This window comes from Stegodyphus dumicola, chromosome 2 (genome assembly GCF_044657685.1).
Source record: "Stegodyphus dumicola isolate Sdum_Otavi_A_Nest chromosome 2, ASM4465768v1".
Lineage (NCBI taxonomy): Eukaryota > Metazoa > Arthropoda > Arachnida > Araneae > Eresidae > Stegodyphus > Stegodyphus dumicola.
Genome location: NC_140769.1, coordinates 160,489,220 through 160,512,795, shown reverse-complemented (window position 1 = coordinate 160,512,795; position 23,576 = coordinate 160,489,220).

Here is a 23,576-nt window from a genome sequence, read left to right as displayed (position 1 = left end):
AGGATACACTGGAAACATGCGCTCACGAAAAGAGGGGGAAAAAAAAAAATCAACCATTCTAGCCATTACGAAAAGTTAGCTTTTCTTATCCACTTCCCCCACAGTTTCATAATTATGTATGTGCGGAATTTGCGAAATTATATAAAAGGAGCTGAAGAGTACCTACACCATGAAATAATAAACATCGCGCATGAAATATGCTGCGGAAGTTCAGCTTTGACGGATGCACATAAATCATAAAAACAAAGAAAGCGAGACATTTTTAAGGAAGCTCTGCACATTTACGATTGCCAGACGATTTATTTCCTGTTTGCTAAGCCCTGATTGTAACAGACATTTACTGGTAAGCTATCGGCAGTGTGGCACGGAAATGAGTTGCAGTCTCTTCTAGAAGAGTAAGAATACGTTCTGCTGACACATATATCACGTGGAATAAACAAGCAGTCAAGTTTAATGGTTTTGAGCAGCTGTGTTTACAGCATCGAGCTAACTGCTTAGAAGAAAATGTGAAATGTTTTGTAAATGTTAGGGTATATCCAGAGCTGTAGTAAGAATAATAGACACATCTACCCTTTATTTACTGTATTTTATTTTGCACCTAAGGTGATTTGGTGGGAAAAAAGCTTAAAGTTCATACTAAAAGTAATGTGTATATTTTGCATAGTTTAAAATTATTTTTTGCATTATATATCGCATGCTTTAAAATTATTAAGTTACAGTAAGAAGGACAAAAGGCAAGTCTAAAACTGAAATTCTATATATATCAATTAGTATAAAATCAATATATTTTTTTTTTTTTTTTTTTTAGATTATTCTATCTGAGGAAGCTTGTGTAGGGTAGTAAAATGATCACACGTTAACTGAAAGTGAAAAAAATCAAATCCGGATAAGGAAATTTCTTCTAAAGGGCAACCAAAATTATAAAAATGCATAAACTGGAGTAACAAATAAAAATACAAATTAAAATTATTAATCATCCTATGTTTATAATGTTTCAAACAGAGCTTTTCAAGAAGTTAATACTAAAATCGGACGATTAATTAGTGCCGTACACACGTTTCTTTCTGGCTCTATGCGAATCAAAATACTGTTAATTAATTGTTCGCGAGTGTATTTCGAATAACTCATAATGTCAGAGCTACCCCGACGTGTCGTTCATAGCTATTAATATTTAAAAGCAAAGAATAAAAATAAATTTAAAATAACACCAAATTGAATTACGAATAATATATAAATAAATAACTAACTAATGGCATAAAAACCTTAGCCGGAACATAAGAACAACGTAACTCCATACTTTTAAAGCAAAAAACTGACAATTTACCAATATATAAGAATAAAAGTTGAGCTCATAGAGCCGGGTAACAGAGTAAGGTTTATATGTACAGATAATTTATAAACTTTTGGTACGGCCGATTGCAAGCAAAAAGGAAGGTGCACATCTACATGCTATAACAGTCCCACATACACAATTTCAACATTCTGAGGCTACTCATTTTTGAGTTATGCGAGATACATACATACGTACATACGTATAGACGTTACAAAAAAAATCTCTTCTGAATTCATTTTAAATCCATTTCACAATCTGTTTTGGGGAAAAGGGTCCTTTATTCTGTCCGTACGTAAATATGTAACACAAAAATATCGTTCAAATAGAATCGAGAGCGGTCAAAATGGATATTTTAGTTGGAAAACGATACCCGAAATATTTCGCGATTACAATACTTCCTTTATTCCCTTCCTTTCCTTCGAAGCAAAAAGAGCTGAGCTCAAGAACGTTAGCTAAAATCTGAACTCCTAAAAACTATCTACAGGGGTTGGACAAAAATAAGGAAACACCTTTAAAAAAACACGTTTCTTTGCTTACTATGGTGTAGGAAACCCGTTGGCATCCAAAACAGCTTGCAGTCTTCTCGGAATGGATAAATACAGTTCCTGTATGTTTGCCAAGGGAATATTATACCATTCTTCCTGCAAAACGGTGGCAAGTTCAGATAACGATGTTGGCGGTGGATAACGAGAACGCACTTTCTGTTCCAATGTAGACCACAAAGGTTCGATAATATTCAGGTCTGGTGACTGTGGTGGCCAGGGGAGATGGGACAACTCATCCTCGTGCTCAGAAAACCAGTCCTGGACAATGTGAGCTGTGTGAACAGGGGCTTTGTCGTCTTGGAAGACACCATCACCATCGGGAAACAAAGTTTGTACCATGGGATGAACTTGATCGGCCAAAATGTTCACATAAGTCTTGGCAGTTATGTGCCCTGACACAGTTATCATGGGACTAGCAGAGAACCACGATATGGCTGCCCAAACCATAACAGAACCCCCGCCATGTTTCACTCTTGGCAACAAGCAGTCTGTATTATAGGCTTGAGATGGCGTTCTCCAGACCTAAACTCGGCCAGAAGTGGGAAACAATGTGAAAGAAGACTCGTCAGACCATATTACTCGCTTCCACTGCTCTATAGTCCAGGTTTTATGACTTAAACACCACCTTTTCCTGTTACGGGCATTAGCATCACTGATGAGTGGCTTCTCAATTGCAGCACGGCCAGCAATTCCCTGTTTATGAAGCTCTCTTCTAATTGTTTTGGTACTCACAGGGTTCGGTAACACAACATTCATTTCAGCAGTAACGTTTGCAGCTGTGGTCTTCTTATTTTTCGTCACAATTGCCCTTAATGATCGTCTGTCACGATCACTCAGGACACACTTTCGTCCGCGCTGTGATTTAGCAGATGATGTTTTTCCGCTTTTCAAATATGCGGAATAAATCTTCGATACAGTACCTCTTGAAACACTAAACACCTCGGCTACCTTGCTTACGGAAGCACCTACCATATGTGCTCCAACAATTTGCCCACGTTCGAAGTCTGTTAACTCTGACATAATGCAATGACAACCTCACATAACAATACTCCGACAACAACTGAACTGTTTAGCACATTTACGAAGTTGTATAGGTGGCGTCAGTAGTCAAAAATGCCAACGCCACCTACATATTTCATTAAAATCAATCTTTCTTTTCAAACATGCATTTCACAAGGTGTTTCCATATTTTTGTCCATCCACTGTATTTTCTAAAAAAATTAAACGCATTTTTTGCTGCATTTCATTTAAATTTATTTCCTCCAATTTTATTAGAGATAAATTTCTCATTCAATTATTTCAGTTCTCATCTTGCGGTAACGCAAAAGTACATAAAGCCTCAAAATATATTCATTAAAAATTGAAAAATAATAAAAAACATAAAAACCAAATACTATTAAAAGAATTACAAAAACAATTTTTACAATTAAAATTCGAGTTTCTACGCAAAAACAAATAATTTGGTAAGCAGGCAAAAAGGAAGATTTTTTGGCGCGCAAAACTGAAAGTTTACTTTTGGTACCACTCGGAAAAAAGACACTGAAGGTGCAGAAACAACTGACTGAATTCATTATTCTGCGAAGTTTGAAGTGTAAACAAATATGACTGCTATCGTAAAATATATTAGGCTTACCCTCACTGAAACAACTTTTAAATTGTTGATAATTCTACAACTATTGCATGCAGATTATCTAACTCATAAAAAACCTCAATCGGAATATAAGAACAACCTAATTCAATCATTTTTAAAGCAAAAAATGCACAATTTACCACCATATACGAATAAAAAAGCTGAGCTCACCGAGCCGAGTAACAGAGTGGGTCTTGAAACTGCCGTAAAAAGGGGGTGGAAACCCCTAAATCTGGTATGTTAAACAAAATGGTTTGGTATCTGTTCTCCTAAGCGCGCATCATTTGGGGGAGTATTTGGCTGAAAACTGCAGTCCTATTGCAACTCCATTCTTTATATACTACTCTGAAATACACTACAAAATGAACTCGAAATTAATTCTTGGAGCGTGAAAAGTAAGTTTAGTGCAGAATGTATTCAAGGTGTTTATTATTTTGCTTAACAACCTAATGCATGATAAAAGCCTGAAGTTGCTTTATATTTGTAGGCTTCCTTACGAATATCTTATTTTTCAATAAGTTTCATAAAAAATCACATGTATTAATTTCCGGGCTGTTCAAGGTTCCCTGTCTCCCACTTTTATAACGTTCAGTAACCGATGTGACTTTACACGCACATTAAACATCTCATACGTTAAATCAAGAATAACATTTGCTGTTTGTAGGTAGCCTACATCTTGCATGAACCACTAGATGTGCAAAGGGACTCTTGTTGCCATTTTTAGGTGTGCGAATACTTGATGTGCGACATTGATTCTCCTGCAACACAGAACCAGTGGTTTTTAATTGTTGTTACAATTTTTGAACGGTCTGTTTTCAGAAGCCTATCCTGTATCAAAATGCGCAGTAAAATGTTTTTGCGTCGCCATTAAACTGTTCGTTTCTTCAAAAACCATTGCATATTTCATACTCAGCCGGCCTTTATCCGCCATCATCCAAACTGTGCTCCGCAACAAGTTAGATTTCGATCCTGACTTCTCTTGCCACCTACAGGATTTTCCACGAAAAAGCATCCAAATACATCTTTAACATTCAACATATCATACTAAAAAAACTGTGGTGTGATTGAATCGAATTCCCACTCCAAAAGTTCAAAAGCGTTGACAAAGTCCCCCTCCAAAAGTCCAAAAATCTTTCCGAATTCCCATTCCAAAAGAAAGACGTTTAAGTGAAGTGACAGTAGTTTCCTTGTTCACTTATCAAACGTTCAAAAGTGTGATTCCAAAGAGCTTGTAACTGATTTTCTGCCGAGGTTGAATATATTTTCATTTTCTTTTTCTTAAAGTAGCACATTTCTTATCTTTCTTTCTTTTATTTTCCTCTTTATATATATATACATTTGCAAAACTTAAAGTAACAGTAATCTGTCAAGATTGCACATTCTAACAAGATTATATTTTAGCATAAATAAAATAGCATCTATCGCCAACACTCAGAGCCAGATTTAGACTTGATAAAGCCCTAAGCTATTTGAGATATGGGGCCCTTTATGTGTCTGTTATAATGTAATTTAATACTATTTATACTATATTTTAATTTTTTGGTTGACCCCAAAAAAGTAGGGGCCCTAAACTATAGCTTTTATAGCGTATACGTAAATCCGGCCCTGTCAACACTGAAACAAGACATCTTCATATGACATAAGTCGACATTGCTTTTCACTGTATCCTTAACAAGCTTTTTCTTGTCCTTGAAATCATATGGTGATTTCTTGTACTAATTTTGAAGCCTCTGTGTTTTCTTGGTATTCCTAAACTCATCTCATTAGCTGTTAAAAGTATTTCCCAAAATAAATAAGCATCAAAATGCTTATGCTGTTAAATATATAACTGTTTCAAGAACATCAGGTTACTTCGAAAAGAAGATTATTTCAATCAAAATCACATAAAAATCTAAAAAAATTAAAAATTGGCCTATTTCTGTAATAAATACTAATTATTATCACGCAAATAGATCTATTCTATCTAATTCGGAACTAAACTAAAAGTCTCTGTTTGTTTTAATCTTTTATGACGATTTTACAACTGCAACTTTAGCAGTTATCATTTAAACGTTTAACCATTAGTTACAGAATGTTTAATACGTACAAAAAACATGCATGGTATTGATATGTCCATGGAAAATCGTAAAATGATTCAAAATAAAAGGATTATAAAAAAATCAAATACACTGTATAACATAAAAAGCGACGCACTAAAAAGGAGTTATCCGAATGGGACGAAAATCGGTAGATGTACATGTAACTGAACACGAAAAACTAAGAATATCATAGATATTGAATGTTTTATTCAGAAAATTCAGCTAATACCAAAAACAAAATATCAATAACGGCCCACCTCTGGCTCTGATGCAAGCTGTTATCCGGCTGGGCATTGACTCGGAGAATTGGCGGATCGCTTCGATCAAGGAAATGTTGGATAGGCATGAAGACAAGCAGCAAAAAAGCGTGCCATGTGAGATCGACTATTATCTTTTTTGTGTTCGTGAAAGGAAAGGCAACACTATGAAATCTCGTAAATGAACTACCGTGCCGTAAAAGTGCCACGGATGACAACCAAAAAGATCCAGCTATCAAATGACATGACCCTTCCATAGAATACTCCAGGCTGTCGGGCTTGTGGGGAACAACAGTCAGCTCAGAGTTGTCCTGGACATCTCTAGACACGTCTTTGTTGGTCGTCGGGGTTCAATTGGAAGCAGGACTCATCGCTGAAAAACTTCTACTCCAGTCCGGAAGATTCCAGGTCGAATGTGACTGCACAATGAGGGGCAGTGGGCGCAATGCCTCTGTGACCTCAGCCCCTGTTCGCTGAGTCGCCTATTTAGGGTCGTGTTCCTTTACACATCGTATCGTTGATAAGGGTGCATCAGATGCTGTGAACGCCGATCAGAATATCAGTCTGTCGTCTCTCTCAGTTGATCTCTACCTTTTTGAAGCTTTCTACTACCAAAGTTTATCCATTCCTGCCAGCAGCGTCGAATGATAGCATCGTTCCAGCCCAAATGTCTAGCGATCTTGCGATTTCACTGCCCTGCTTCCTTTAATCTAATCGCACGTCCTCTCTCAGATGGTGACATCTGCTCATACTGTTCGAGAGCCCGCCTACAAGACTTTGATACAAACCATGTAATTCGACGGAAACACATTCGCATGAAAATTAAGCCTTAGCACCAAAAGGTCCTCTGTTTTATACACCGTCCGGAAGTTTCGTTGCAATGTGCTGGAGCTCCAGCTATTCAGTCACTAGGTACCAAAAGTTAATCCTTTAAATATTCTACCGTAATGTATGGGCATACGCAGTTTCATCCCATTCGAACAAATCCTTTTTGTTGCTTCGCTTTGTATATCATAGAATAGGAAACCTCAACTAAAAATTTCCACGCAATAACTAGCACGAGCGCAAGTTCAAAGACAACGTGGGGAACTTATTATGGTAGTGGTACTTAAATTTTACCTGCAGTGCGACCCCATAAAAATACAAATGAGCCCCAAAATTATTTCGCTACCCTAAATCAAATTGTCCGTTCTTAGTTATATACCACAAATTAAAATTTTTTAGGATTTTTATCCGCCTTGCGAACTCCTGTTTTCAATACCACTGTGATATGAGTTTCAAAATATTCGTTTTTTTACACTTCGACGTATTAACTGTACGAATATAATTTTAGCTGATATCTTACTGGAATTTTATTTTTCGATTAAAGATCGAGTTATAGGCATTTTGTCTCCCATTGTGTGCTATTTCTATTTTTTTGCTTCAGATCACTCTGGAGATTTTGGTGTTCCATCCAGCCATTTCGTTTTCTTCTGAAAGCTAATGGAATGAAGAGCGTCTTCTATTAGGTTATGCAGTTTCTTGATCTTTTTTTCTTTTTTTATATTTAGGTATTTATTTTGATTTCTTTTATTTTAACAGTTTACTTTCAGTGGTATAAAAAATAAATGAAACAGTTTTTCCAGAATTTGAAGATGAAGGCTTAAATGAAAGGTCAGTTTTAGCTCGTGAAACAGTTGGAAATAAGTTTTCCATATACGTTATTTTTGTGTTAGGATAGGCGAAAGCTTTTACCTTTCAAAGGAAAGTGAGGATAACATGTTTTCATTTCTAATAAAAATAAGTCAAGAATATTTTTAAGATACCTAATGACCAAAAGTCCTATGATTATAATACTCTTATAATTAATTAATTTCACGTTTTAAAGTCGCCAAAAATATATTATAGAACATCTGCTGCTTTAAAACTTTTAAAATTAACTCTTAAAAAGCAAAATATTCGTTCTTATTTTACAAAAGTAATGCCAACACAAAACAAGAAAAATTTCTCCGTTTATGGAATTTTTGTGCCGCAATGGAGAAATTACTTAGCCAATAAATCTGAATCAAATTTGTTAACTGAAACAAAATCCAGTTTGTTTGTGTTTATAAAAAAGTTTTTTAAACAATCAATTATAAAATAAATACTCCAGATTTTGAACAGAAAAATTAATATATGCATATGATAATTTTGGATGGTAAGATGAGGGAACCAATTATGTCGCAGTCGTGGTGGGACGGTAGATATCATAGATGATTGGATGGAATTTTTGAAAAGTGATGCGTATTCAGAGATTAGTTATTTATAAGCTCAGAATGTTCTATTTGAACCCTGAAAAAGGCAAAAGCTTATCGCAATGCGGATAAAAATTATGAAGCAAATGCTGCAGTACGGATTTTTGAAGGTGGGATGTATTTAACTTAAAATCAGGAATTAAAAGGTCTAGCAGTTAATAATTTTATTAGTACTTATCTTCCATATTTTAACATATAAAACAATCCAATATATTCTATTATTCTGAATTAAGTTTTCTGCTATTTTCCCTTTTTATTAAATAAAATTATTATTTAATTTCTTGATATTCTAAAAGAGAATATTAAGAAATAAAATAAAGAATTTAAAAATTTCGAGAAAATGAAAATCTCAAAGAAAATTCAGTCATTCGTCATATATTTGTTTGAGTTTTTTCAAATGACATATTAAAAATGATATAATTTACAATAAATTTTATCTCTAACGCATGCAATTAATAATTTTATGAGCATTAACAAAATTTGTATTATTAGTTACGTATTATGCATCTCGGGATGGGACAGAATAATCTTATAGCATTTATTTTTCTCATTAATTCAAACTTGTAAAAAAGGCAATGTGAAACAACAATGCTCGCATATGGCAGTTAGATGGGTGTATTCTTCTACTTGTCATAATTTTACATGAGAAATACACATATCTATATATAGTCCATAATATATATAGTCCATAAACATTTACTAAAAAACAATTAAATACTAAATATGGCCCTGCTCGCTTTTTTATTTACTCCTGTTTAGGCGAAAAAGGAGCATTTGCTTTTCGTTTAAATAAATTTAACGAAAGTTGTGACGTTGTGTCTATTCTTTCGTCCCACTAGGGGCTTCACTAGTTTCAGCTGATTTGTATTGGAACTTTGGTATAGATAAATACAGATTCCGCGCTTTTTACGAAAGTACAAGTGTGACATCCTTTGTAAGCCGAAATGGCATAAAACGAAGAATCACTTGCCATTATTTACGTGGTAGCCGAGTCTTTAAGCTCTCTCAGGTCTTTAGGAAAACACTTCAAATCATACCAAATAATCCATAAATACCTATTGGAACATTCAAAACATAAAGATATGATAAAAGTATAGTTCATATAAATAATATTCGTAATAGTACCCATAACCATAATGGCGTTCTTCCATACCTGAAAACACAATAAGCGCATTGGAAGACAAAAGCGATGCTATGACGAGTTGAGGTGAGTAGTAAGCGGGGGTACTCATGCTACGGAAGTGACGTCACAGAAAAGGGGCATGGGCAGTATCCAGAGGGGCTGGAACCGAAAGTGACGACACCAGCGCCATCTTGTATCACGTGATGGAATGACATCATCAAACTTTCCTTTTGATTCTGTGGCAACGATTTTATGTTTTCAAAGTTTTTATTTTTTGTGACAACGACACTATTTTTTATGTTTACGGCAACGAGCTCTTAACCACGTGTTTGGCAGGACACCACTTTTAATTTATTGTTTTTAATTATTTAATACGTGATTAATTATTTAATACGTCATTACTTTTAATTATTTACTCATTTTTATACGATACATTTTAATTATTTAATCCGTCATTAGTTTTAATTGATTCCATTATATTTTAATCCATTTTTAATAAATTTAGTATAATTTTCCCTGTATTTTAAAAATAACTCCACGGCTGAGATTCGAACTCGCTATCTCTGGGATGGGACTCTAGCGCTTTACCGTTCGGCTACCCGGCCCTCTTATCAGACTTGTTATTTGAAACCCTCTTTGGGCCTTTGACTTTTTGCACCATTGATGACATAAGGCTGAAAGTCTGAGCATGCGCTTCATTTGTTTTTACACGACGGCTAGGATTTCTTTTGGCTTCTTAATCATTACTTTATTCATTGCTGTTTTAAATGTAAGATTTTCCCACAGTTTAATTTTTTTTATTATTAAGATATTTTTAATTGTTTCATTTTTCATATTATTCTTACTACTTTTTTAGTTAATTTATTAACTTTTGATTTCATTTTTTTCCCTTTCCCAAACATAAATTTTATTTTTAACTTTCGCAAATTGACGTTTACTTCCACAAAAGTGAACTTAAATTTTCTTTTTACTTTTTATCTTGCAAAGTTTATTTTTTTATATTTAATTTTCTTTTTGGTTTTACAAAAGTAATATTTATTTTTACGAATTGAATTTTTCCTTTTCACTTTTTTATTTTGCAAAAGTTTTTTTTTTTTCCAAATTTTTTTCCTTTTCGTATTTTTACTTTACTTTATTTTAATTTTATGTTTAACTTTCTTTTTGGTTCTACAAAAGTAATATTTTTATTTACGAATTGAATTTTTCCTTTTCACTTTTTAATTTTGCAAAAGTTTTTATTCCAAAATTTATTCCTTTTCGTATTTTTACTTTACTTTATTTTAATTCTTTTGTTTAAACTTTTTTTGGTTTTACAAAAGTAATATTTATTTTTACAAATTTAATTTTTCCTTTCCGCTTTTTATTTAAAAAAAGGTGTTACTACAATTTTAACTTAATTTTTTTTACAAAAGTAATATTTAGTTTCATAACTTTAATTTTTTTGAGTTTTTTGTTTACACAAATGCAGTTTTTTTTTTTTTTGTTTTTTGTTTTTTCCCTTATGCATTTTACTTCCAAAAGTAAATTTTATTTTTTTCCCCTTTCCCTTAATTTTTGTTACATTTTTATTTTACCCTTAATTATTTTTCCCCTTGTTTTAAATACAACATCATTTTACATTTCCATTTCTCCAAAAGTAAACTTACCTAAATTTCTCCGTCTTTGAAATTTTAAGCTGGAATTTACATGCATATAACTTCACTAAATAATATTTTCTGTAATTTGAAACCAATATACACAATGTTCCTTCTATATAGTTTAACTGGAATACTACATTTCTTACTTTTTTACTACTAAGTTGGAGATACTCAGAACTTTTCCTTCTAATGTATTTTACTAACTATACAAAACTTTGTTGATTCCCTTTTACACGTCTTACTTTTATTCAAAGGATTCACCAAACTATGTCTGACAAATGTAATTTTTACACTTTCCATTTACACATTTACCCTTATATTTAACTTATAAAACATATTCATGCTGTATTTCTGATTCCTTTTCCCCATAATAAATACAGACTTACACATGTTTCTTTATTGTAAGACCTACTGACTTTAAATAAATCTTATAAGGAGCAATAAATTTTCATGGTATGAAGCCATCCAAACCAATGCATGGAACATTTCTACCCAGTTAAGTTTAGATACATACCAATAGTACTTCATTTCTTCTTATTTTACTCTACAGACATTTATACATATATATTCAGAACACTCCCTTTTATTCAGTAAGATTCATTTATACTACTAATACAAATTTTGCTAACTCTTTGAAATATTTTACAAAAATATCTTGTATTTTCTTGCACATATCCTACTTAAATTACCAAACATACACTGAAACCTTGATTTTTTCCTTCATGTGAAAATGTCACTCGGATTTTTAATATGATTCCACCATTTACCGCAGAACTTTATAAACACTACTCTATTTGAACTTATCACAGCCTAACTCTCTTAACAAGGTACAGAAGATTGAATTATATTTTAACTACAGAGAAGAATATCCACATTGTAACGTATTATTTTAAATTTGAATTATAGTCACATTTTGTGAAGGAGAACTTAATGTCTATAATACACATGGAATTAATATTCAGCCATGAAAATGAAACTTTATCGCCTTTTTCCTAATTTGGAATATAAAAATTTGTTAACTTGGAATATTTTTAACGTATTTATTGTAACTTAACTTAAAAATACCCATATTTCACATTGTCAATAATTTATTTAGCACTGAACTCTTACAGCCCTTTGAGAACGAAATTTAATTTATCATACCTGACAAATGACTCCTACATAGTTATGATACATTACACGAAATATCGAGTAGAGTTCCAAATAATGATCTAACATAGTAATTAACATGACCTAACACAAATAATTTTAAGATAGAAAATTCAAACTGACATTGCTTAATAATGAACTTTTACAGCTTTTTTGACATTTAACTTCTCATAGATAATAAATAAAATTACACACAAATAATTATACAAAATAGGTAATAATGACAGAAAGTCCATATAATGATCTACTATAGTCACCAACTTTAAAAATTTTAACGCATTTTTAATATGTCATAAGAAAGACCACACTTTTTTGAAAAGCATTATTTTAATTAAACATTGGAACCACGCAGTCCTGCGCACATGTATAACATTTTTTATTTATCATAAGCATGACACATAATAAGCAAATAAAATTTTCACAAAGTACGAAACACATTTCTCTTTTAACTGAACTGTAATCTTAAGAAAAATGCAGTATGGAATGCTTAGCACACTCAGGGCCACAGTTCCTCATTTCCCCACGCATTGACCAAAATATACATGTACTTTAAAATCAGTTAAACAAATTCAAATGTTAGTATTCAAAGAGAAATACTTCACAAATTAGATGAAAGAAAGGTACACAATGAATTTGAGTGATAAATACAGAAAAGCATGTAAGGACCGAGAAAAAGATGTATTCGTGGAGAACTTTTTTAAGATAAACTTGCTCTATTTTTTGCACATGGGTTATATTTTGCATTTCAGATTAAGGAAATATTCAAGATAATTCCTGTATAACTAGGGATTTTCACATGTTAGTAATGTAATTTATTAGAACAGTCACAGATATATAGGACAAGTATGCCATTTCCAAGGAAAACAATTTTCCCAAGCCAGACTTTAACAGTGAAATATAAAATGGAATAAGAAAATCCCATATTTCAAACAAAATTAGTATCTGAGTATGCAAAAACATGAACAAGAAATGAATATATTTTCTGAAAATGTTCCAAATTGTTTAAGTCAGGACTAGTTTCATGAACAGAGCATGGAAAATAATGATGAATTTTTAATTTTATTTTGTCTGTAGTACATTTACTTATGGTAAAATCTTCCATTTGGTTGACTGTACTTTACATTTAGACCTAAGTTGATAAATCAGAGTGATTTTGTGTTTTAAAGCTTCAGATTCAGAAATACTACAATTTCAGAAAAAATACAACTCAAAAGCAAAAAGATTAAAACGACAAGAGAATATACTGCAAGCAAGCGAACGTGATGAATGACTTTTGGGGCTGAATTTCATGAATTCATAGATGGGGTGCAAAATTTTAATGCACTGTATATGAACTATTTTTCAAATGTATTACGATTACCAACTTTACATAGACTTTAAGTAAACATTTCATGTTAATTTACCATTTTTTCCTGAGATTTATCTACGTATTTACTAAATTTTTGCATTTTGTTTATATATATAATACCAAAAGGACATAAGAGAACATTTATTTCTTGAAAATGTCCATAATTTTACCCAACTGTTATTTCTTTCATAGCTTTGAAGTAACCTATTAAACATATAGTTATCTTGTATTGACCAGACAGCCGTTGGTCTTGCCAATGTCTGAGTTAAGTCACAAAGCTAGACAATTTAAGTAATATTTTACCAGTACGGAGAACTTCTTACGGCGTTTTTGAGGAAAATTGACCGAATTTAGTAGTTCATTACTAACCTAGAGCCTTTAACAATTTTTTTATTCGATAAAAAACCACAACCGGAAATTATCATCAAGATTTTCCATACAGATTTTCCATGTACTACTTTTCATGCCATTATATTTACAATGAAATTTGATTCATTGTCAGATAGTTAAATGTTTTTTATTTTTTCGCATACGAATTCATTTCGTGTCTCACATACGCTCATTACATATGACTTAACAAAATTACAAACGAATTAGAAGTTAAGTGAATATTTCCTGAAACACTGTACATATCATTTCGGAAAGTTTACATGAGTATCTTCATTTTGAATCCTTTAATGTTTCTTTTCCTGAATCCAAAGTAAATTTGGAATAAAAAGTTTTCAGTTTGGACGGAAATTATTTGTGGGTGGTTGTGATGTGTTCGTGTTTTCATAAATCGTTTTTTCTGAAGTACCTTTTGAAACTACAGGAATATATAAATTTTCTCTAATGTATTCGAATGTAGTAGATAATGGAGCTTTTAACACAGATCATACAGACTTTGGATATTTTCTCTAAGTCACCAAAAATTGCATTGTCATAGACTTTTCTCATAAAGTCTATTTCTTTCTTAAAAGAAGTTTATATACTAATTTCATTAGAAACATATCTAAGAAATTATCTCACATTCATAAGAAAATCACCGCTTGTTTCTTTACCAAATTTGTACTTTTTGACTTCATTCTACTGAAACGAAAACATTCATAACTTATTGCGAAGAAAAATGTTATACTTTTTTTATTAATTTTCATACCACAGTATCATCTTTGAAAATTTTTTTCCTAGTCCACTGCTAATATATTGCTAATTTTCGTACGTAACAAAAAAAACTCAGAACTTAGAAAATATCTCACATTCATAAAAAAATCAGCGCTTGTTTCTTTACCAAATTTGTACTTTTTGACTTCATTCTACTGAAACGAAAACATTCATAACTTATTGCGAAGAAAAATGTTATACTTTTTTTATTAATTTTCATACCAAAGTATTATCTTTGAAAATGTTTTTCCTAGTCTACTACTAATATATTGCTAATTTTCGTAGTTGACAAAAAAATCTCAGTTTAGAAACTTTTCTACTTAAAACCTTGTATTGCATTGCTGAACCGGGGCCATGCTTTCATTTTTATCACATATCATGCGAATATTTAAAAAAAGCATATTTTTTCCTTCTGTTAGCACAATTTTAACCAACATTTTACTATCACAGAAACTTCTTCAGTAAAATCTCAAGTGTTAAATTGAACGTTTCATTACTAATTTTGAAGATTCTGGATATATCCTACTTAAAAGTTCATAACCGATTAGCAAAATAATTTATATATGTACTTCGTTGTGCTCTTGGTTAATTTTTAAATCGTTGTTCAACTATAACACTTGATTTCTAGTGAAGTATCGAAATGATTACTTACTTTCCGCTTTTTCCAAAGAATTTCGTAGACACATGTGTTCAGAAAATTTTTCTAACTTACCAGTATCATTACCAAAATAGAAAACATGCAAAATTTTCCTAAAAATTTATATATTTGTTTTTTACAAACATTTACACGAATACCCACATTTAATTATTTAATGTGTATTTTCCTATATCAGAACTAAAATTTCGAACGAAAATTTTTAACTAATGTTATGTTCCGTAAAATTTTTGTATTTGTGATGTCATCTTTTTTCGCAAACGTTTTCAAAGTGTGCTCTCGGTAGTCTATTAGACATTTTGAAACTATTCTCTTTGCTATTGGAAGCTATTTTATCTTTGCTGTTGGTATATGTCTATGAATTCTCGATACTTTCTTGGTTTATCTTTAACTTATGAAATATTTAAATACTTTAACTATATCTGTAGATCGTCTTTGTTGACACTTGTGATAGATTTCCTGGATTAAATCTTTTTTGGAAAATGTATTTTATTTTATTCACGTGAATGAAACTGATGTTTTCTTAAAATTTTATTATTCAGAGTATTAGTCAATTATGACAGAATGTCTGATTTGTCCTCTTTTTAGTCAACATTCATATGAACTTCAGTATTCCAAATCTCTCACGTAACTGTAATTTTTCCTATTGGTAGTAAGAAGACGAATGGAATACATGCAGGTTATGCAGACATAAGGTAAAAATCTGGAAGTAGAGAAATTCTTCATATCTAGGCAATTCAGTAGAATGTGCAAATAGTAATCCTATTCGAAGCTTATTTTTGGAATTACATAGCATATAAAGTGTAAATTTAATAAAAAGAGATATAAGGAAAATCAAGTACTCTGCAAAATCTGAACGATAATTATGCAAAACTAGTTATATGGCGGTTTTTCATAAAAAGTGGTTCCTGCGGAGGAAACACGCCAGCAGTCTCCTAAAACTTTAATTGAGCCCCTGATATTTGCTCTTACAAAAGTAAAGTAGAATTGTAAATTCTAGGTAAGAGCAAATATCAGGGGCTCAATTAAAGTTTTAGGAGACTGCTGGCGTGTTTTCTCCGCAGGAACCACTTTTTATGAAAAACCGCCATATAACTAGTTTTGAATAATTATCGTTCAGATTTTGCAGAGTACTTGATTTTCCTTATATCTCTTTTTATTAAATTTACACTTTATATGCTATGTAATTCCAAAAATAAACTTCGAATAGGATTACTATTTGCACATTCTACTGAATTGCCTAGATATGAAGAATTTCTCTACTTCCAGATTTTTACCTTATGTCTGCATAACCTGCATGTATTCCATTCGTCTTCTTACTACCAATAGGAAAAATTACAGTTACGTGAGAGATTTGGAATACTGAAGTTCATATGAATGTTGACTAAAAAGAGGACAAATCAGACATTCTGTCATAATTGACTAATACTCTGAATAATAAAATTTTAAGAAAACATCAGTTTCATTCACGTGAATAAAATAAAATACATTTTCCAAAAAAGATTTAATCCAGGAAATCTATCACAAGTGTCAACAAAGACGATCTACAGATATAGTTAAAGTATTTAAATATTTCATAAGTTAAAGATAAACCAAGAAAGTATCGAGAATTCATAGACATATACCAACAGCAAAGATAAAATAGCTTCCAATAGCAAAGAGAATAGTTTCAAAATGTCTAATAGACTACCGAGAGCACACTTTGAAAACGTTTGCGAAAAAAGATGACATCACAAATACAAAAATTTTACGGAACATAACATTAGTTAAAAATTTTCGTTCGAAATTTTAGTTCTGATATAGGAAAATACACATTAAATAATTAAATGTGGGTATTCGTGTAAATGTTTGTAAAAAACAAATATATAAATTTTTAGGAAAATTTTGCATGTTTTCTATTTTGGTAATGATACTGGTAAGTTAGAAAAATTTTCTGAACACATGTGTCTACGAAATTCTTTGGAAAAAGCGGAAAGTAAGTAATCATTTCGATACTTCACTAGAAATCAAGTGTTATAGTTGAACAACGATTTAAAAATTAACCAAGAGCACAACGAAGTACATATATAAATTATTTTGCTAATCGGTTATGAACTTTTAAGTAGGATATATCCAGAATCTTCAAAATTAGTAATGAAACGTTCAATTTAACACTTGAGATTTTACTGAAGAAGTTTCTGTGATAGTAAAATGTTGGTTAAAATTGTGCTAACAGAAGGAAAAAATATGCTTTTTTTAAATATTCGCATGATATGTGATAAAAATGAAAGCATGGCCCCGGTTCAGCAATGCAATACAAGGTTTTAAGTAGAAAAGTTTCTAAACTGAGATTTTTTTGTCAACTACGAAAATTAGCAATATATTAGTAGTAGACTAGGAAAAAAATTTTCAAAGATAATACTTTGGTATGAAAATTAATAAAAAAAGTATAACATTTTTCTTCGCAATAAGTTATGAATGTTTTCGTTTCAGTAGAATGAAGTCAAAAAGTACAAATTTGGTAAAGAAACAAGCGCTGATTTTTTTATGAATGTGAGATATTTTCTAAGTTCTGAGTTTTTTTTGTCACGTACGAAAATTAGCAATATATTAGCAGTGGACTAGGAAAAAAATTTTCAAAGATAATACTGTGGTATGAAAATTAATAAAAAAGGTATAACATTTTTCTTCGCAATAAGTTATGAATGTTTTCGTTTCAGTAGAATGAAGTCAAAAAGTACAAATTTGGTAAAGAAACAAGCGCTGATTTTCTTATGAATGTGAGATAATTTCTTAGATATGTTTCTAATGAAATTAGTATATAAACTTCTTTTAAGAAAGAAATAGACTTTATGAGAAAAATCTATGACAATGCAATTTTTCGTGACTTAGAGAAAATATTCAAAGTCTGTATGATCTGTGTTAAAAGTCTCCATTATCTACTACATTCGAATACATTAGAGAAAATTTATCTGTTCCTGTAGTATGCTAAGATAAAAAATTCCATTTCTTTTCTTAATTTCTGATTCAGTGTGGTACTGGTAGTGTTTTTGAAGTTGAATCTTCCAAACGTGTAAAAATTTATTAAATCATACAATACAACTATTTAATAAAAATTTGTTCCCAAATCTTTACAAGGACTTGTAAAAGATAAATAAGAAAATATTTGAAAATTCAGTGCTTTGCAGTAGCGGTAATATTCAAAGTGTTCAAAAGGTTATAGATAAGGTACTTCACAAAAAACAATATATGAAAACACGAACAGGTGACAACCATCGGTAAATAACTTTCGTCCAAACTGAAAACTTTTTATTCCAAATTTACTTTGGATGCAGGAAAAGAAACATTAAAGGATTCAAAATGAAGATACTCATGTAAACTTTCCGAAATGAAATGTACAGTATTTCAGGAAATATTCATTTAACTTCTAACTCGTTTGTAATTTTGTTATGTTAGCGTTTGTTATGTTAGCGTATGAGCGTATGTGAGACACGAAATGAATTCGTATGCGAAAAAGTAACAAACATTTAACTATCTGACAATAAATCAAATTTCATTGGAAATATAATGGCATGAAAAGTAGTACATGGAAAATCTGTATGGAAAATTTTGATGATAATTTCCGGTTGTGGTTTTTTTTTTTTTTTTTTTTTTTTTTTTTTTGGAACAAAAGAATTGTTAAAGGCTCTAGGTTAGTAATGAACTACTAAATTCGGGCAATTTTCCTCAAAAACGCCGTAAGAAGTTCTCTAGCCTTGTGACTTAACTCAGACATTGGGTAAGACCAACGGCTGTCTGGTCAATACAAGATAACTATATGTTTAATAGGTTACTTCAAAGCTATGAAAGAAATAACAGTTGGGTAAAATTATGGACATTTTCAAGAAGCAAATGTTCTCTTATGTCATTTTGTTATTATATTTATAAACAAAATGCAAAAATTTAGTAAATACGTAGATAAATCTCAGGAAAAAATGGTAAATTAACATGAAATGTTTACTTAAAGTCTATCTAAAGTCGGTGATCGTAATACATTTGAAAAATAGTTCATATACAGTGCATTAAAATTTTGCACCCCATCTATGAATTCATGAAATTCAGCCCCAAAAGTCATTCATCACGTTCGCTTGCTTGCAGTATATTCTCTTGTCGTTTTAATCTTTTTGCTTTTGAGTTGTATTTTTTCTGAAATTGTAGTATTTCTGAATCTGAAGCTTTAAAACACAAAATCACTCTGATTTATCAACTTAGGTCTAAATGTAAAGTACAATGTAAAGTACAGTCAACCAAAACGGAAGATTTTAGGATAAGTAAATGTACTACAGACAAAATAAAATTAAAAATTCATCATTATTTTCCATGCTCTGTTCATGAAACTAGTCCTGACTTAAACCATTTGGAACATTTTCAGAAAACATATTCATTTCTTGTTCATGTTTTTGCATACTCAGATATTAATTTTGTTTGAAATATGGGATTTTCTTATTCCATTTTATATTTCACTGTTAAAGTCTGGCTTGGGAAAATTGTTTTCCTTGGAAATGGCATACTCGTCCTATATATCTGTGACTGTTCTAATAAATTACATTACTAACATGTGAAAATCCATAGTTATACAGGAATGATCTTGAATGTTTCCTTAATCTAAAATGCAAAATGTAACCCATGTGCAAAAAATAGAGTACGTTTATCTTAAAAATGTTCTCCACGAATACATCTTTTTCTCGGTCCTTACATGCTTTTCTGTATTTATCACTCAAGTTCATTGTGTACTTTTCTTTCATCTAATTTGTGAAGTATTCCTCTTTGAATACTAACATTTGAATTTGTTTAACTGATTTTAAAGTACATGTATATTTTGGTCAATGCGTGGGGAAATGAGGAACTGTGGCCCTGAATGTTCTAAGCATTCCATACTGCATTTTTCTTAAGAGTACAGTTCAGTTAAAAGAGAAATGTGTTTCGTACTTTGTGAAAATTTTATTTGCTTATTATGTGTCATGCTTATGATAAATAAAAAATGTTATACATGTGCGCAGGACTGCGTGGTTCCAATGTTTAATTAAAATAATGCTTTTCAAAAAAGTGTGGTCTTTCTTATGACATATTAAAAATGCGTTAAAATTTTTAAAGTTGGTGACTATAGTAGATCATTATATGGACTTTCTGTCATTATTACCTATTTTGTATAATTATTTGTGTGCAATTTTATTTATTATCTATGAGAAGTTAAATGTCAAAAAAGCTGTAAAAGTTCATTACTAAGCAATGTCAGTTTGAAATTTCTATCTTAAAATATATTTGTGTTAGGTCATGTTAATTACCATGTTAGATCATTATTTGGAACTCTACTCGATATTTCGTGTAATGTATCATAACTATGTAGGAGTCATTTGTCAGGTATGATAAATTAAATTTCGTTCTCAAAGGGCTGTAAGAGTTCAGTGCTAAATAAATTATTGACAATGTGAAATATGGGTCTTTTTCAGTTAAGTTACAATAAATACGTTAAAAATATTCCAAGTTAACAAATTTTTATATTCCAAATTAGGAAAAAGGCGATAAAGTTTCATTTTCATGGCTGAATATTAATTTCATGTGTATTATAGACATTAAGTTCTCCTTCACAAAATGTGACTATAATTCAAATTTAAAATAATACGTTACAATGTGGATATTCTTCTCTGTAGTTAAAATATAATTCAATCTTCTGTAGAGAGTTAGGCTGTGATAAGTTCAAATAGAGTAGTGTTTATAAAGTTCTGCGGTAAATGGTGGAATCATATTAAGAATCCGAGTGACGTTTTCACATGAAGGAAAAAATCAAGGTTTCAGTGTATGTTTGGTGATTTAAGTAGGATATGTGCAAGAAAATACAAGATATTTTTGTAAAATATTTCAAAGAGTTAGAAAAATTTGTGTTAGTAGTATAAATGAATCTTACTGAATAAAAGGGAGTGTTCTGAATATATATGTATAAATGTCTGTAGAGTAAAATAAGAAGAAATGAAGTACTATTGGTATGTATCTAAACTTAACTGGGTAGAAATGTTCCATGCATTGGTTTGGGTGGCTTCATACCATGAAAATTTATTGCTCCTTATAAGATTTATTTAAAGTCAGTAGGTCTTACAATAAAGAAACATGTGTAAGTCTGTATTTATTATGGGGAAAAGGAATCAGAAATACAGCATGAACATGTTTTATAAGTTAAATATAAGGGTAAATGTGAAAATGGAAAGTGTAAAAATTACATTTGTCAGACATATATTGGTGAATCCTTTGAATAAAAGTAAGACGTGTAAAAGGGAATCAACAAAGTTTTGTATAGTTAGTAAAATACTCGTACATTAGAAGGAAAAGTTCTGAGTATCTCCAACTTAGTAGTAAAAAAGTAAGAAATGTAGTATTCCAGTTAAACTATATAGAAGGAACGTTGTGTATATTGGTTTCAAATTACAGAAAATATTATTTAGTGAAGTTATATGCATGTAAATTCCAGCTTAAAATTTCAAAGACGAAGAAATGTAGGTAAGTTTACTTTTGGAGAAATGGAAGTGTAACATGATGTTGTATTTAAAACAAGGGGAAAAATAATTAAGGGTAAAATAAAAATGTAACAAAAAAATTAAGGGAAAGGGGAAAAAAATAAAATTTACTTTTGGAAGTAAAATGCATAAGGGAAAAAACAAGAAACTGCATTTGTGTAAACAAAAAACTCAAAAAAATTAAAATTATGAAATAAATATTACTTTTGTAAAAAAAATTAAGTTAAAATTGTAGTAACACCTTTTTTTAAATAAAAAGCGGAAAGGAAAAATTAAATTTGTAAAAATAAATATTACTTTTGCTAAACCAAAAAAAGTTTAAACAAAAAAATTAAAATAAAGTAAAGTAAAAATACGAAAAGGAAAAAAATTTGGAAAAAAAAAAAAAAAAAAACTTTTGCAAAATAAAAAAGTGAAAAGGAAAAATTCAATTCGTAAATAAAAATATTACTTTTGTAGAACCAAAAAGAAAGTTAAACATAAAATTAAAATAAAGTAAAGTAAAAATACGAAAAGGAAAAAAATTTGGAAAAAAAAAAAACTTTTGCAAAATAAAAAAGTGAAAAGGAAAAATTCAATTCGTAAAAATAAATATTACTTTTGTAAAACCAAAAAGAAAATTAAATATAAAAAAATAAACTTTGCAAGATAAAAAGTAAAAAGAAAATTTAAGTTCACTTTTGTGGAAGTAAACGTCAATTTGCGAAAGTTAAAAATAAAATTTATGTTTGGGAAAGGGAAAAAAATGAAATCAAAAGTTAATAAATTAACTAAAAAAGTAGTAAGAATAATATGAAAAATGAAACAATTAAAAATATCTTAATAATAAAAAAAATTAAACTGTGGGAAAATCTTACATTTAAAACAGCAATGAATAAAGTAATGATTAAGAAGCCAAAAGAAATCCTAGCCGTCGTGTAAAAACAAATGAAGCGCATGCTCAGACTTTCAGCCTTATGTCATCAATGGTGCAAAAAGTCAAAGGCCCAAAGAGGGTTTCAAATAACAAGTCTGATAAGAGGGCCGGGTAGCCGAACGGTAAAGCGCTAGAGTCCCATCCCAGAGATAGCGAGTTCGAATCTCAGCCGTGGAGTTATTTTTAAAATACAGGGAAAATTATACTAAATTTATTAAAAATGGATTAAAATATAATGGAATCAATTAAAACTAATGACGGATTAAATAATTAAAATGTATCGTATAAAAATGAGTAAATAATTAAAAGTAATGACGTATTAAATAATTAACCACGTATTAAATAATTAAAAACAATAAATTAAAAGTGGTGTCCTGCCAAACACGTGGTTAAGAGCTCGTTGCCATAAACATAAAAAATAGTGTCGTTGCCACAAAAAATAAAAACTTTGAAAACATAAAATCGTTGCCACAGAATCAAAACGAAAGTTTGATGATGTCATTCCATCACGTGATACAAGATGGCGCTGGTGTCGTCACTTCCGGTTCCAGGCCCCTTTTCTGTGACGTCACTTCCCTAGCACGAGTACCCCCGCTTACTACTGAGGTGTTAAAAATACTTTAATGCGAGATGCAAAACTTGTTTTGAATTGACGTTGCCAGCCGTTAGGTAGCGCCTCTCATACTTTGTCTCTTCGGAATACACTTTTTTGATTTATGCGCAGACAAAATGGAGTTAAGAATTCGAAAATAAAGCCTAATAATTCTCAAGGCATACGTGTAATATTCTTGTTGCTAAACGGTGTATTAGTTATGTGAATAAAGTGCACTTGTATGTTTTGAACTCCACTTGCTTCAGATTAAATTAGTTTTCTTTTTGAAGAAACTGAGAATCATCTGTACGAGGTCTGTGGGACAAGTCTGAGGGGCAGGAGGCTCCCGACCTGAGGTACTGTGCCAAACGGA